This window comes from Desmodus rotundus, chromosome 2 (assembly GCF_022682495.2).
Source record: "Desmodus rotundus isolate HL8 chromosome 2, HLdesRot8A.1, whole genome shotgun sequence".
Taxonomy (NCBI): Eukaryota; Metazoa; Chordata; class Mammalia; order Chiroptera; family Phyllostomidae; genus Desmodus; species Desmodus rotundus.
Genome location: NC_071388.1, coordinates 25737727 through 25755904, shown reverse-complemented (window position 1 = coordinate 25755904; position 18178 = coordinate 25737727). Strand labels below are relative to the sequence as shown.

General features: G+C 38.6%; 1 protein-coding gene across 2 annotated transcripts in view; it reads right to left on the bottom strand.

The window, feature by feature from the left end:
- The window catches only part of PPM1L (protein phosphatase, Mg2+/Mn2+ dependent 1L), a 257609-nt gene that overhangs the window by 165616 nt on the left and 73815 nt on the right, over positions 1–18178 (bottom strand). Inside the window, exon 1 of one of the 2 annotated variants that reach the window (XM_045197493.3) lies at positions 16184–16303. The exons of the other annotated variant lie outside the window; for it this stretch is intronic. The gene's annotated coding sequence lies outside the window, so the exon portion shown is untranslated. Of the gene's footprint in view, positions 1–16183; positions 16304–18178 lie in introns of those variants that run through there. 2 annotated transcript variants of the gene reach the window in all.

Sequence of the window (18178 nt, the reverse complement as noted above, 5' to 3'; positions counted from 1 at the left end):
CCAAACGGGGAAACGGGAAGCAGGAAAGAGTAGGCAAACGATATGTATACATTGTTGCCTGAAAAAGAGGTTGAGGGACAAGGAGAAAAGACCCAGAGAAGAAAATAATCAGTTGGGGGGTGTGGGCAGAGAGTTTAAGCCACAGGCAGGGCTTTGTCTTACCACGATAATAGCTGTAATTATTTGTTTACATGCCTGACTCTCCCACAAGCCTGTAACCTCCATAAGGGCAGGAATCCTGCCTTTCATTTCTGTGTTCACAGGACTGGCCCAGAATAGATACTCGATATAAAAGAATAAATGAATAAACAATAGAGTATAAGTGAATGGAGTCCACACAAGTCAGGACTCTTATACATGTGAAGTTTAGACAATGATACGGTCCCAGTTGCAAGACAAAAGACAAGAGAAGGCTGCGGTTTTGCATCATATTTTTAAGGCAGCCATTTTAAACACACCACTTAGTCATAGAGTCTAATTTTGATGATCCAACCAGAAATACAAACAAAACAATTTTAGTTGTATCAAAGCAGGAGTTGGGGTTTGTTTTTTTTTTAATTACGAACCCGTTAATTTTAAAAACAATGGTTTAAGTCCTAAGGATTGCTGGGGCTAAAGATAAATGTCTTGAATTTTATGAAAAGTATTGAGTACATGTAAGAATTATGGTGGTATCCTTTTTAAGGCTCACACTGTCAAAATTTTAAAGAACATAATTAGAAAGAAGAAACCATAATCTTTTGGAAGCAAAATTTCCATATTTTGTCTAAAAAGAAAAGGCATTTTTTAAAAGAACTATAACATCAAGAAGATGACCTCTTTTTTTTTTAGGTTGAAACTTAAAATGCAAAATCCAGAATTTTTTGTTTGTTACTTTTGGCCAGTAAAGGACAGGAAATTTAGAATCAAACATCAAAATACATTTTTACTAGTTTCAAAAGTTTGTTTAAAATTATAGACAGAAGAATACTACTGAATAATCAACTACAAAAATAATCTATGTAAATCTGTTACCATGTAAGATGAAATAAATAGGGGGAAAGAGAGTAAATGAGAGGAAGAAGATCAGAAAAAGAAGAAAATCCAAATTTCTAAGCCTGATAGTCAAGGGCTTCCATGAGTAAAATTCAATGAATGGTTCTACCCTTATCTTTCACTGTTTCTTACATACACTCAGACAGGTATATCCTAAAAACACCTTACATTGTACATTCTACCACCTTTGCTCCTATACAGAAGTATGAGGGGAACACTACCCAGCAAGGACAGTCTCAGGACAGTCCCCAGAGGTGTACCAACAGGCTCTGGCTCCTTCAAAATGAGTTCTCTGAATTTTAGGTAAACGTAGGCAACAAGGGTAACTCTACTCCAGCTCCCAGTCCTCATTTTTAAATGAACTGAAATACATAATGGGGTCAACGCATATATCTGATTTATACCTAGAAGATACTTATATGGTCTGAAACACAGATCTATTCAAATAATCTGGCACTGCCTATCTAGCATGCAAAGACCACCTGAAAATTCAGCACACGGACCAGCAGGGACTTCCGGTCAAGATGGCAACATAGCAAACATGGCTTCCTCCTCACACAATCACATCAAAATTACAAATAAAATATAGAAAAACCATTACTCAGAGCCATCAGAAATGAAGATGAATGGAAGTCCAACAACTATGGGATTAAAAAAAAAATACATCCATGCCAGCTGGTGGGAGGGGCACAGACGCAGTCCCACATCCATGTGTGGTGGATAAAAATTCAGGAGAGATATCTCAGGAGCTAGGGGTCCCAGCCCCACACCAGTACCCCCAGCCCAGAGTTCTAGTGCCAGGAAGATAAGTCCCCATAACTTCTGGCTGTAAAAACCAGTGGGGATTGAGTCAGTTGAAGACATTTCTGGAGTTCTAAGCAATTCCTCTAAAGAACCCACACACAGACTTACTCAGACTCACTCCCTCTGATCTCCAGCACTAAGGTTGCAGCTTGAAAGGCACTACTGGAATACAGAAAGAAACTGAAGTGTCTGGCATCAAGGCAAGAGCTGGAGGACACCTTTCTCACAGGCAAAAAGGTGGCTAGAGGCTGGTGTCTGTTTTCTGAATACTTGCCCCTCAGAGCCACAGAGAAGGGATTGGCAAGAAATATCCAAAGTCATGAAAAGCAGGAACCTACGGGCAAGACAGCTCTTTCCTGCAAAGACATCACTTAGAATTGAAGGGCAGATACAGAGTTTCCCAGACAAGAAAAAACTAAAGGAGTTCATCATCACCAAACCATTATTATATGAAATGTTGAAAGGACTTACTTAAGAAAAAGAAGATGAAAACTACGAACAATAAAATGGCAATACATACATATTACCAACAGCTTAATCTAAAAAACAAACTAAGCAAACAAGAAGAACACAGACAGAATCATGGATACAGACAGTGTTTTGATGGTTGCCAGATGGGAGGGGGGTGTAGGGAAGTGGGTGAAGAGGTGAGGGGATTAAGAAGTACAAATAGGCACTTACAGAATAGCCATGGGATGTAAACTACAGTGTAGGAAATGGAGCAGCCAAAGAACTTATACGTGTGACTCATGAACATGAACAATGGTGGGGGGATTGCCTGAGGGATTGGGGAATGATGGGTGGAGGGGGGCAAAGGGGGAAAAATTGAGACAATTATAATAGCATAATCAATAAAATATAATTTAAAAAAAGAAAATTCAGCAAACCTTACTATCTGGGTACAGACTAACTTGACACTGCTGTCAGCAAATAATGGGTGCAGATTTGCAGTTGTAACATAAATACCTGCTTGTGTGGGGAAGTCCAGACATACGAGGAAAAAGGTTAATTAAAGATGGACATCACATGCTCTCTTTTTCCTGAATACTATAAAAATAAGAAATGTTTTGTTGGGATATGTCAAAATGAACTAAATTACAAACAAATTCAGTGTAATCTATCTTTAGTTTCACGAATACTCTATCAAAAAACTCTAGCTAACTGTCTCATAGTGAATGCAATTTATGTATAGTTTCATTGATAAAATTTCAACCCAAAATACATTATTTTCTATACCCATTCAACATAACTCAAATGTACCCCTTATCACTCAGTATTTTCCAGTTATGTACAGAATGTTATATATGATGTTTAAAAAATGACTTTTAAAAATCTAATGGTTTTAGAATTTTATGTTTATTGTTGACATAGGTCAAATATAAATAATATTGGAATTACCTTCCCTTTCATGTTTTCTATTTTTTATTTCACCCGTGCAGTCTATGGCACAAATAATTAAGCCTAGGTTGATTATTGGAAAAGCCAATGTTCATATTTTCACCTCCATCTAGAGCTAAGAATTTTAGAAAGATTATGATGACATATCCTTAATATACGCAGAAGAGAAAGACTGAACATTCTAAATCTTATAGACTAATATGAAAGGACAAGACTTCCGGCCAAGATGGAGGCGTAGGTAGACACACTGTACCTCCTCGCACAACCAAAAGAAGGACAACAACAATTTAAAAACAAAAAACAACCAGAATTGACAGAAAATCGAACTGTATGGAAGTCCGACAACCAAGGAGTTAAAGAAGAAACATTCATCCAGACTGGTAGGAGGGGTGGAGACGGGCAGCCAGGGGGAGAGGACTTGCAGCAAGGAGGGGAATGGAGGACCCGGCAGTCCCACATTTGCCCACAGATAAACCTGGAGGAACGGTGGGGGAGCAAAACAGACTGCGAAACACCAGGGCTCCAGTGAGGGGAAAATAAAGCCTCAAATCTCTGAGTGAAAACACCTGTGGGGGTTGAGGGGTCAGCAGGAGAAACTCCCAGCCTCACAGGAGAGTTCACTGGAGAGACCCACAGGGGCCTAGAATGTACACACACCTACCCACTCCAAAAGCAGCACCAGAAGGACCCACTTTTCTTATGGGTAGCGGAGGGAGTGACTGAAAACCAGCAGAGAGTGGAGCAAGTGCTATTGCTTCCTATCGGACCCCTCCCCCACATTCAGCATCACACTGCAGTGAGGTGGGTTGCCCCACCCTGGTGAACACCTAGGGCTCCGCCCCTTACTATGTAATAGGGCGCCAAGACAAAAAAAAAAAAATGGCCCAAATGAAAGAACAGATCAAAGCTCCAGAAAAAATACAACTAAGCAAAGAAGAGATTGCCAACCTATCAGATGCACAGTTCAAAACACTGGTAATCAGGAAGCTCACAAAATTGGTTGAATATGGTCGCAAATAGAGGAAGAAATGAAGGCTATGCTAAGTGAAATAAATGAAAATGTACAGGGAATCAACAGTGACTGGAAGGAAACCAGGACTCAGATCAATAATTTGGACCAGAAGGAAGAAATAAACAGTCAACCAGAACAGAATGAAGAAACAAGAATTCAAAAAAATGAGGACAGGCTTAGGAACCTCCGGGACAACTTTAAAAGTTCCAACATCTGAATCATAGGGGTACCAGAAGGAGAAGAGGAAGAGCAAGACATTGAAAACTTATTTGAACAAATAATGAAGGAGAACTTCCCCAATCTGGCAAAGGAAATAGACTTCCAGGAAGTCCAGGAAGCTCAGAGAGTCCCAAAGAAGTTGGACCCAAGGAGGAATACACCAAAGCACATCATAATTACATTACCCAAGATTAAAGAGAAGGAGAGAATTTTAGAAGCAGCAAGAGAAAAGGAGACAGTTACCTACAAAGGAGTGCCCATAAGACTATCAGCTGATTTCTCAAAAGAGACCTTACAGGCAAGAAAGGGCTGGAAAGAAGTATTCAAAGTCATGAAAGGCAAGGACCTACATCCAAGATTGCTCTATCCAGCAAAGCTATCATTTAGAATGGAAGGGAAGATAAAGTGCTTCTCAGATAAGGTCAAGTTAAATGAATTCATCATCACCAAGCCCTTATTATATGAAATGTTAGAGACTTATCTAAGAAAAAGAAGATAAAAGATATGAACAGTAAAATGACAACAAACTCACAGTTATTAATGACCACACCTAAAACAAAACCAAAAACAAATTAAGGAAACAATAGAGCAAGAACAGAATCACAGAAATAGAGATCACAGGGAGGGTTATCAGTGGGGGAGTGGGAGGGGGAGAGAGGGGGAAAGGTACAGAGAATAAGTAGCATAAATGGCAGGTAGAAAATAGGTAGGGGGAGGGTAAGAATAGTATAAGAAATGTAGAAGCCAAAGAACTTACATGTATGGCCCATGGACATAAACTAAAAGGGGGGAGTGTGGGCGAGAGGGGATGTACAGGGCGGAGAGGAGTGAAGGGGGGAAATGGGACAACTGTAATAGCATAATCAATAAAATATACTTTTTAAAAAAAGACAAAATACTTGTGGTGGGCTACATAATGGCTCCAAAAAAAAATATGTCCATGTCCTAATCCACAGAACCTGTAAATATTACCTTATAAGGTAAAATGTGTGATTAAATTAAGAGTCTTGAGAAAAGTACTTACTGAGCCTTAAGTGCAATCAGAGGGAGTTTTAGGAGGAGGCAAAGATTGGAGTGATGCAGCCATAAGCCAAGGAATGCCAGGTAACACCAGATGCTGGAAGAGGCTAAGAACAGGTGGCCCCCTAGAGCCTTCATAGAGAGAACAACCTTGCCACCATCTTTATTTCAGACATCTGGCCTGTAGAACTGTGAGAGAATAAATTTCTATTGTTTTAAGCTGCCATCTTGATGATAATTTGTAACAACAGCCACAGGAAACTAATGCAGGACCCTAAAGAGTATGTGTTTTCAGTTAATTAGGAAAATGGCACTGCTTTTGTTGAACCCCAAATAAAATAAAGATACCATTGTACTATACACAAATTCTACAATAAATCATCTGAAGTACATTTAGAGATGACTAACTGTCCACAGAATACAATTGGAAAAGTACAATATTAAAAACACACTTGCTGACTGACAGCAAGTGAAAGACTGGGACCCTTCCATCCAGTTTGTTTAAACAGGATGCGCTGAGTTTTGCAGCATACAGGTTTGCCTTTTTGCATTTGGGTTATGTGTATCTTTGGGTGAATGAGGTCAAGGTAAAATTACCAGCCTGCTGCATCCTAAATCAATGGATTATTCAACTGTAAGGATTTTATTGGAGGGGAAAAATAAGACAAGAATAGGGGAAGTTCTCTCACTGGTTTCCCTTTTCATTGATCTCTGTCAGAATTAACACACTTTTAAAGGCTAAATATTTTCCTTAATGGCTCTAGGGGAGGAAAATGCACAAACAAACAATGAAACTCTGTTGTCCCAGCTGCCCTGCTGTCCTAGATGCTCGGCTGCCCCAGCGTCCCCAGATCCCGATGCACCATAACCCGTACTTCTCAAAATGGTTTCTTATAGACAACTTCCTTCTGAGGAGGAACAATAGCCAGCTTCTTCCCTTATGAAACACTTGTCACGAACATTAAACTCAGACTTTAATACATCCTAACCAATCTTTATTTGCTCTGAGATTAAAGCTGAATTTCACTTGATGGTTTGGAAGGTGATTGTCTATAAAAGAGACCACAGAACCTTTTCTTCATCTGAGAGTTCTAATTATCTGTCCCTTAGGGGGGAAATCGACATGATGTCACAAACAACAATGAACTCATTTTCTATGAAAAGCAAAACCTCGACCTGCACTTGAAAGAGAATGGAAGATCTTGGCTCAGAGGAAATAGGCTCCCCAGGGCTCACTGAGAATAATGACGGAACGTGTCTTGGGTGCCTTCCTACTTTCCTCCTTCCTCCTCATTTCCTGGCTTGCCCATCTCCATTCCTCAGCTGCTCCTTCCCAGCAGTTAACTAATGTTACTACTAAGCACTTTGCCAAAGACCTCCTCTTTATAAAAAGTCTTGTTCTCATAAATGTATCTCTTTTTTTCCCCCTCATCAAAGCACTCATGTTAGACATTCAACAAATAGCTTAATAAGTTTTCTTCTCAACGATGAAGTGTTTATTTCTTCCAAGAAGATGGAAGGTCCTAAAAGGAATAATTAACCTTAAGTTGGAAAGCCTTGTAACTCGAGCAAATAAGCCCTGCAAGCAGCCATGGAATCTACTGGCTGAGCTCATTTACTTATAAGAAAAAAACGGGCCTTCGAATTGTTTATTTTCAAGGAGTTCGGCCTTAAGTTTGGACACAGACATCAGCTTTTCAAAGAATACAGTCGCTGCTTTGATACCTGTTTAACCCTAGACGATAGACAATCAAAAACACACCCACTCAAGTAAATGCAGATTAATCACAAGCAGGTACTGTCTTTAGTTTTTAACCGTTTCTGACAGCATCCCTCTGGTTTTCCAAATAAGATCCCATCACTCCAATTCCATGTTTAAAAAAAACTTCTGCCTACAAGAGAAGTGCAATGTAACATCTGTCAGGTCTCACAGCCGTATAATATTTCAAATCCTTTGTGACAGGAGGAGGAGAATAAAAATAAGTATGTAAATGACAACATTTACTAGGATCTCCTTTAGAGAGGGATGGAGGGACTGAAGGGATATAGAAAACCTTGCAGTAATGATCAGTGAAAGAACTGCTCTCCAACACGTATGCAGAAGGACAGAGAGAGAACCACAATAATGACAAAAAATAGCAACCCTCCTTAAAATGAACTTGTTTCTCCCACGGAATCAGCAGTGGGGCCATGACATGGAACTGCAGACACAGCCGACGAAGCAGCCCTGTGCCCTGCCCAAGCCAGAAAAAAACAAAACTGCCCCCAATTCCAGCCCAGGCTCTGGGAGAACCAAGAGAACAAGGGCTCCCGGACACAACAGAGGCCTCTGTCTGCCACTCCAATACAGGGCCTGCTGAATGTGAGAGAAGGTCTGGACAGGAGTCCGTAAAGGAGATGCCACGTGGCTGTTAAAGACCCGAGTCTTTCTAGGTAGAGGGCAATCCAGAGAATTCTAGGGAAGTTTAGGTAAGCAGAGAAATCAAGAAATAGTGCATGGACAGATGAGGAGAAAAAATGATAAGAGTGATCCCGGAAATGTCAAGAACAGAAAACAACACAAATATTTACTGTGTGACATATGCCCACATAACTGATGTTGATGTGACGTTGAATTATAGCCCGAGGTTCAAAATGAAGTCTCTGTGCTGGACAGTGTTAATTTCTCTACTCCCCACATGCACTCTCCACCCTTCATTACTGGAGAGAAAAGGCAATAGCTTCGGAATAATGAAATTAATTTGCAAAAAATTCTGGAAATAAAACTGAGAGGTTTTGGTTAATTTGAAGGGGATAAGTGAGGAAAAAGGATCCTGGAGAATTGCTAAGGTTTCCAAATTCAGTAATTAAGTAGATGGTGGTTTCACAGAATGAGAGAGAGAGAATAACTGAGAAGAATTAATTCAGCAGGAAAGAAGGGGAATTTCATTTGAGATATACAGAGTTTGTGAAGCTTCAAACTTTCCTAGCGGCAAGGCCAAACAGACAGACACAGAGATAAGGAGGATTCATTCCAGAGGGCTGCAGCAAGGGCCCCAACGTGGGCATTACGGCCAGAGAACAGAAACAGCAGGAGTGGCTGAGATGCCCCGGTGCAGTGCAGAGAAGGGTGGGAGCTGCAGACACAACATGGGGATACCAACAAAAACGTAAGATGTGGTCAGGGAAAGAGAAGCCTGTGGAAACGCGATGGTTGCAATGAGGCACTGTGGGAGATGGCATGCTGTTCCAGAAATAAGAAAATAAAGCCCTTCAGAAGTGGAAAAGTTATAATAATATCAAATGCAGCAGACAGCTCCAAACAGATAGCAGCTGGGGGGTGCGGCAGACAAGGGGGTAGGGAGACATACATGGGATTGGGAAATTGGGTCACTGTTGACCTAGCAACAGCAATTTCAGTACTCTGATGGGTGCTAGAAGCCTAACCACAGTGCACTGAAGAGGAAATAAGTACCCCAAACTCCATTTTTCCTGAAATTATATGTCTATGTATATACTTTTCTAGCATATCTGTAGTTACTTCCTCCAATAAAGTCTTTACCAGGAGCAGGGTACACCTCAAGAAACCATTCTCTTTGCCTTTCCGTAAGAAGTAACTCTTCATTCGTTTAAGTTTTATCAGGAGCTTGCAGCAGCTCAGCCGTATCTTCACATCCTACTTTTAATTCTAGTTCTCTTGTTGTGTCCACCCTTGTTTTCGTTGCTTCCTCCACTGAAGAACTGCACCCCTCAAAGTCATCCATGAGGACTGGAATCCACTTCTGTTAACGTTAATATTTTGACCTCTTCCTATGAATCATGAATGTTCTTAACGGCATCTACAATGGTAACTCATTTCCAGAAGTTTTTAAATTTACTTTGCCCTGATCCATCAGAGGAATCACTGTCTATGGCAGCTATAGCTGTAAAAAATGTATTTCTTAAATAATAAGACTTCAAAGTCAAAATTATTCCTTGACCCTGGGCTGCAGAATGAATGCTGTGTTAGCAGGCATGGAAACAATATTGATCTCATTGTACATCTTCATCAAAGCTTTTAGGTGATCAGGTGCATTGCCAATGAATAGTGAAAATTTTAAAGGAATTTATTTATTTACTTATTTATTTTTGAGCAGTAGGTCCCGACAATGGGCTTAAAGTACTCAGCGAACCATGTTGTAAGCAGCTGTGCTGTCTTCCAGGCTTTGCTGTTCCGTTTCTAGAGCACAGGCAGAATTAGCACCATTCTTAAGGGCCCCTAGCATTTTCAGAATGGTAAGTGAGCACTGGCTCCAATTTAAAGTCATCAGCTGCACTAGCCCCTAACAAGACAGTCAGTTTTCCTTTGAAGCTTTGAAGCCAGGCACTGACTCCTCCCCTCTAGCCATGAAAGTCCTAGATGACATCTTCTTCCAACATAAGACTGCATCTGATACATTGAAAACCTGTTTTTACTGTAGCCACCAACTTGGCTAACTGTCTGGCACAAGAGGCCTAGTTTCCAATCTATCTTGGATTTCAAAATGCCTTCCTCACTAAGCTTAATCATTGCTAGCTTTTTACGTCTGTCTAGAAAAGTCCAGCCATTGCTAATATAACCAGAACGGTTTGTCCAACATTGATGCAACCTGGCAGCCACAGAGAGTGGACTGGAATACGCATGGATGAACAATGACAACTTCACTGTACTAGTCAGTGGGGGCAGTAGACGTCATTGAGTGAGCATACGTACTGTGTGGCCATCACATTCAAAATGACTGAGTGAACAGAGCAATGAATCTGCGTCAAATTTTGTGTTAAGTTAGAACATTCCTCTGCAGAAACTATTTGGATGACTCAGAAGGCTGCAGCTATGGACAACTGATGATTGGCAGGTTCATCACAACAACACACCCACTCACGCATCACATCTCGTGCAAAGTTTTTTTCACAAAACATCAAATTACCCAGGTGACTCAGCCCCTCTACAGCCCAGATTTGGCATCCTGAGATTTCTGGCTTTTCCCAAAACTAAAATCACCTTTGAAAGGGAAGAGATTTCAGACCATTGATGCAATTCAGGAAAATACAATGGGGCAGCTGATGGCGATTGGAGGAACGTGTGAGGTCCCAAGGTGCCTACTTTGAAAGGGACTGAGGCATCACTGTTCTATGTACAGTGTTTCTTGTATCTTGTATCTACTTCAATAAATGTCTCTCTTTTACATAGTACATGGCTGGATACCTTCTGGACAGACCTCGTAAAGTGAGAGATGAAACTCTTCCTTTCACTTGAACACTTAGAGGCCACTGTAGGGTTATTAATTAGCCCAATTCCAATATCGTTGTGTCTCAGGGAATAGGGAGGCCCAAGAAGAGGGAGAGCGATGCAGGAACAGCTACTCAGTGGAGCAGCCAAAACACAACATTTATCAATATAAGCTCACTGTTTACATGGGCACGGTTTGTGGCCCCCCAAAACAGCTACAAAAGTAACATCAAAGATCACTAATTGCAAGTCACCATAACAAGCGTGTATAATAACAATGAAGAAGTTTGAAATATTGTGACTATTAGCAAAAACTGACACAGAGACCCAAAGTGAGCAAATGCTGTTGAGAAAATGATGATAATAGACATGCTCAATGCAGGGTTTGCCACAAGCTTCTGATTTGTTTAAAAAAAGAAAAGAAAGAAGGAAATATGTGAGAAGTGCAATAAAACAAGGTATGCCAGTCTGATGTTGTATTTCTTATATAAAACAATATCTTCAAATTAATATATTGTTTTTTCCTAAAATGTTTATGTAAAATTGATGCTCTAAAGAGATGGTCCATGTCCCACACACAAACCCCTTCCCACCCACCAGTCCATGTCCCACACACAAACCCCTTCCCACCCACCATTCTCCATATATGTAACCTTGAACCAGTGTCATCCATTGTCTGGAGACATGACTTTCGGCTATAGGAATTCAGGAGTTTAAAAGAGGAAGCTATGTGATGTGATTTATTTTTAGGAACATAACTTTGGATCCATGATGGAAGATAAGACACTATCAGATTCAAAGATCCAGATTTGCATGTTTTGCTTAAAAGCAATATTACATTAGTTTCTGTTTAAATTTTTGGTATATTTATTCCTCCCTTCCAACTATTGTTTTTGATCTGTTGTATACTGGCCATGTTATAATGAGTCTCTTATTATAAACCACCTCTAATCTATTTTGGAATAAACTACACATAAAATTAGCAAAAGTGAATCATAAGGGACTAACAAATAATCAACAGAATAATATTCTGTAATTAGTAGTAATGGTTGCACAACTTTGTGAACATACTAAAAATCACTAAATACTACACTTTAAATGGGTAAATTGTATGGTATACGAGTCATAAAATTATATGACAGTGAAAAATCTTTTTAAAAGAGCATAGCAAAAGCACTATGCACATGATGAAAATATGCTTTGTAACTAACCAACTGATTTCACTGGTAACCCACCCATGGTACATATGATCATTCCCAGTGATTCTGCTATTCTACATAACAGGAGATTATTATACTTTAAAAGGCTTATCTTATATGCCATAATGGTTTTTTTTAATATATCATTTAAATTGAGTAACCTAATGACACAAATTTTTAAAGGAATACAATAAGGTATAAAGTATTAACGCTTGACTGCAAAACTCCACAGAAGGTGGGTAATTTAAAACACATATAAAGTATCAACAGAGACTTCCCAAGACAGAAAAGCCAAACTTTCATAAAAACAGAAGTTTGTCTTAAAGAAAAAGAACTACAAGAGGCAACAAAACTACCTGGAAAGTTTATATTCTGTTAATGAGGTGTAACTTCACCAGACGTGCACCAACTGTTCACAAACAACCTAATAAAACCCACAGATGAACAAAGTCCCACACAATAAGACCTGAAATGCAAAAAGCCAATACTTTTTTAGTGTTTTTTCATTACTTTAGCTTGAAGACCTCAGTATATAATACACCTGTTTTCATTTTCAAGGAGAGCCTCTTTCCTATTTATTGGGAGGGATCTTACCCAATACTGATCTATTTCTAAGTCTGCTAAGTGGCATTAAAAATACCTTTATAACAAGAAATTAGTATTTTTTATTTTAATCCTCATATTTTTAGTTTGGCAAAAAGTATTACGTTCCTTTTTCAGGTAGAAAAACTGAGGTGGTATATCTACTTCTTAAATTCTTGATACCTCTACCTTTTATTTGTTTTTCTTCTTTAAAGGCTAATAAGTGGAGCCCTGACCAGTATGGCTCGTTTGGTTGGGCACTGTCCCACAAAGCGAAAGGTCACCAGTTTGATTCCCGGTCAGGGCACATGCCTGGGTTGCTGGTTCTGTCCCTGGTCAAGGCGCATATGGAACGTAACCGATAGATGCTTCTCTCCTTCTCTCCTTCTCTCCGTCCCTTCACCTCTCTCTGAATATGAATGGATAAAATATATTTTTTAAAAAAGGTTAACAAGTGGAAAATTCCATCTGAGATGTACTTTCTTCTCAGAAGGAAAATCAGCTTAAAGTCTGACTACATATGGCACAAGTTAAACTTTAACCTAAAAATTTTATTTGAGTTCAACAAATGGTACTAGCACAACTGGACACACCTTTTACAAAAATAACTCAAAACAAATTCTCTGGTTTCTCTTCAGACTGCATAAATCTTTCGTCCTTTACAAAAATAACTCAAATGGATCACAGACTTAAATGTAAAATGTAAAGTTTTAAAACTTTGAGAAAAACACTTGAGAAATATGATGAACAAGTCTGGGGATCAATGTATAGTATAGTGACTACACACACAATATTGTCTCACTTGAACGTTACTAAGAAAGTAGATTTTAAATGTCACCACTAACAAAAATGGTTGATTAAGTCAGGTGATAGAGGTGTTAACCAACCCTACTGTAGTAATAATTTCTCAATACATATGTGAACCAAATCATTATATTGTACATCTTAAACTTACACAATGTTATATGCCAATTATATCTCAATAAAGCTGGAAAAAAAACCTTTTACACCATGGACAAAAAATAATTCAAAATGGACCATAGACATAAATGTTAGAGTTAAAACTATAAAACTCTTAAAAGAAAGCATTGGAGTAAATTTGTGACTTTGAGTCAGGCAATGAATTGTTAGATACAACAACAAAAGTACCTAAGATACAAAAAAAAAAGATAACTTGGACTTCATTGAAATTTAAAACCTTTGTACTGCAAATGATACCACCAAGAAAGTGAAAACGCAATTCAAAGAATGGTAGAAAATATTTGCAAATCATATATCTGTTAAGAGATTTATTCATATATCCAGAATATATAAGGAACTCTTACAACTCAACAATAAAAAGATAATTCAATTTTTAAAAGGGCAAAGAATTCAAACAGACATTTCTCCAAAGAAGGTATGCCATGTTCTCTTCATGTGCTTATTGGAGATACATATTTATTTCCATTAGGAAAATGCTAATTGAAATCACAATGAAATAGCAAAACATAGTTATCAGGTTAGCTAAATTAAAAAAATAAAGTGATAATACCAATCTGGCAAAGACTCAGAGAATGTAGAGAAATTGAATCACTGACACTTTCCTTGTAGAAATGTAAAATGCCACAGCACTCTGGAAAAAAGCACGGCTCTTTCTCATAAAACTAAACACGCATTTCTCGTATGACCTGGCAATTACTTCAGAAGAGTATTTTCAGACATGCGACCACTGCTTTTATAGATTTGTTGTTACCGTGACTGTGGGGTATGTTTCACTGACTGTGAGCCTCAGAATTCTAGAGGTGATGACCAATACAGGTATCTGTGACGGTAAAGGAGAAACTGTCACAAAGTATATGTCAGTTGAGGCTGTGAGGTGAGATTGTTGAGATCAGATCACAAACTCTAAGGCCTCATCACTAGAAAAACAAATAATGTAATACTAGACTGAATGATTATAAAATCTTAACCTCTTTAGTTGGAAAGTCAAATGCTTTACAGTAAATTAAAAACTGAAGGTAAAATGTTCTACATGAAGAATATCAGTGAAATGGAAACCCACTTATAGAATATTTAAAATGATTATATGTCCATGAGAAAAACATCATAATTGGCTTTATTTCCCCCTGGACACTGGCCTGAGTCACAGGAGCATATTGAATGTCTCGGCAGAGACTACTGGTTATCCATCAAAATCTGATCTTCCCCCCTTCCACAGTAATGGCCATCCACGAAGTCTACATTTCCCAGCCTCCACTGCAGCCAAGTATGGCCATGTGATTGAGTTTTGACCAGTGGGATGGAAATGCGTCACATGGTAGTCTCTTGGCACCTTCCTTAAAAGACTGATGTAATCTCTAAAGGCTTTTGTTTTTTCTTCCCCCTAGCTCTAGATCCTAGGTTCTGAATATCCACATCTAGGTTGGTAGGAAAGGAAATAAAGGGAAAAGGGTGAAAGAGCTGGGGGGGGGGGGATTAATTTAATTAAACACAGCAAATCCCACTACTAGCAATAATAACAGCTACTCTTTTATGTGCATTCTTTTATGAGTGGCTAAATGGTCCCAGCATCGCACTAAATTATGTATTTTTATCTTCATAACAACCCTGTAAGGTATTATTCTCCATTTTTAACAATGAAGAAGCTAAGGCTCAGAGAAGATAAGGGTCTGAAATCTGAGGAGACATAACCCTTAACCCCTCTTTCTGCCCAAACTCCCTACTTCCTCTACTCTGTCTTAGCAGGTCTCAGTAAGTCTCTAGGCTGAGACACCCTTAAAAGTCCATTTGTGTTTTTATCTATCCTCTGTCACTGTGTCTCTCAGAATAAATTCCACTTACATAGACAGAAAAGGACCTGCTTAAAATTCTACCCATGGAACTCGAAAAATGACATATAATCACAGTAATATACTCAGGTCACTCAGGTAGTAAGTGGCACAGGGAAGATTTGAAGTCAGGTTTTTATGGCTTCAGAGTTTGACCTATATATAATCTACTTCCCTATACTCCTGCTACTAACATGGACACTGTCACTAAGAATGAGATCTAAAATTATACATTAATTCTAGATGTTTAAAAGTCTTCTATTAATGTCTCATACTCCAAACATTAAATTCCATTTCAATAATTTGTGAGATATGGAACATGAGGGCCAGGAATAAAATTTTTTTTTAACTTTTTTTAACTTTTAAAGAATTATTACTGAATCTTTGAAAAAAATTCTTTATAACTTTTTAAGCATAGTGGAAGCCAAAAACTACCCTGGCAAAAATGAAGTAAGGAGGATTCTAAATATTCTTGGCTCTGAGTTATATTCCTTTTAAGTCTGAAAGAGCCAGACAAATGTTTAGGCAGAGAAGAAAAATACATATACTTTTAGTTAAATGGAGAGTTAGAAGTAGGCCACATCTCATTTTTCTGTCCCAAAGTGCTTAATTTAGAGTCGGATTTTAAAAACAATCCTCCACAGGCCAGGTTTGGTCCTTCCAATTGGCACCTGGACATCAAACTCTTGTGACAATCTGGAGCAACTGAAAATAGCTTTGGGTATTCAAACTATCATGCAGGAAGAAAGGTCTATTTGAAGACTGAAAAAAGGTTTTATACAAGCCTTAAAAGAGAAGAGGAAAAATAAAGAGAAGAAAGAAAATTAAGGAGCTAACCCAACCTACATCCCCAGCAGAAGTGAAGACAGAGCTTGCTCACCAGTTATTTTCACCAGTCTTCTATCCTAAAACACCTCGGGTGAGAGCTGTGTGCCATGTCTGTTCTAACTCCAAAGCCATTTCTTGCATTTTCTATTTATTCTTGTCCAAGGAGCTTCACTGTTTAGCCACTTTCTACAGAACAAAGTCCAAATTCCTTTGCCTGGCATTCAAAGTCCTTTCCAATTTAAATTCAATCTACCTCTCTAGCTTTATTTCCCAATATTCTCCTTCATAAGTTCTCCATACAGACAAACAGTTCTCCACACTGTTAAAAAGGCAGACATATCCCAGCCTAGCCCACTTTGGTAATACCACCAGCGACCCTCCTAACCTTCTCCACCAGGCGAAACCCTTCCCATCTCCAGGGACTAGCTCAAATTCCAGCCCCGCCCCTCCCCCAACTACCACAGGATGCATTAAAAAATCTCTCCCCTTCCAAAATCCCATACCAGTTAGGTAATATTTTAAAGTATTCATTTAAGACTCATCATAAGTGCACTCATACTAATATTTATTTATCTTATTTCTATGTCTCAACCCCTCAAATAGATCTCAGGTTCCCTGAAGGAAAGGACTTCAGTCTTCTTTATCCCTGTAGTTTACATAACATCTAACCAGGAACAAATTAATGTTAACACGAGCTTCAGCTAATAGGGTTTTCAAGCACTCCTGCAAGGATGCTAAGCAAATTGCTATTTATAAGCCAAAGGGAGGAACATACATCATCAGAAAATTTCAATATTTCATTGTTTCCACATTTCATACTCTAAGACAATAGTTTCTTTAATCCCTTTAATCAAAATAAAACTAGGGAAGTCCTGATGTGTTATCAAGCCAGGAAAGTGTAACTACTGAAGACAAAGCTATTTGCACCTGGTGAAAAAAGCAGCAATAAGTTTAATCACAGCAAGTAGGTTTCTCTGCTTGACTCTGCATAAAATATGGCTGTGCTGCACCCTGCAGTTCATGGAAGAAAAGAATTATAAGAAAACCTATTCAAAGACTAATCAATGTTTGAGCAGGAAATAATTTTCCTGCTGTTTTAAAAATACTAATCAATTTTTCTCTCACTGTTGTCATTACACACTAAGAATATACTTGGGTTGTACCTGAAATCAACATTTCATATTTGGAAATTGAGTTCTGCATTCACTTTCTTTACCCTAGAATCAGAAAAAATGACAGGAGTGCCTATAAAACCATATTACTCTATAATCTCATCTCTGATCCTCTGAAAATAATCTCTACAAAGACAGTTAACCATGTTCGTTGAGTCTTAATAAGCACCCCCCCACCCCCGCCCAAGTTCCCTTTTAAGAAGCAAGCTACCAGGAGAAAAAAAACAGATAAAGTCTTGGATGCTGGGAATTACAGGCTGACCCACAATATGTAGATCCAAATTTCCAAGACCAGATTGCCAAATTCCATTTCTGCCCGACTCCATACTGGGACAATTCCAGGTTCAAATACTTAGTAGCAAATGGTCATACCCACTCTTTCTGTGGATTCCAGAACATGTGGGTAGATCTTAGGGAACACAGTGAAAACTGGGATTCATCAGAAATTCCTCAAACCCACACTCATCTCTCCCCCCAGGAGAATTCTAGAAACACCTCAATTTCAATGCATTCTTAGGACAATGCTTTGCAAATATTTCGTGGTGTTTTCCAAAAGCATAGCCAAAGGAAACAATTTAAAGGTACCAGTAGCAAATGAAGTTGGGAAACACTACTTAACCATGTGTTCCTACTGGGAATCACTCATTAAAAGATGAAATGTTCTGGAGGGGATAAAAATCCTTTTAAAAAGAAATTGATTTACCTTCACTTAAACCTGCATTTCCCAAGCTTACCTGAAACCTTATTAATACTTCCATGGGGTTATCCCTCTTTATTTCATAACTTTCAAATGCACTACATATTTCATCTCTGTAAATAGTGAAACTCAAATAGGAAAAATGCATATATTCAAGGTATGTTTTTGCTGTCACTTA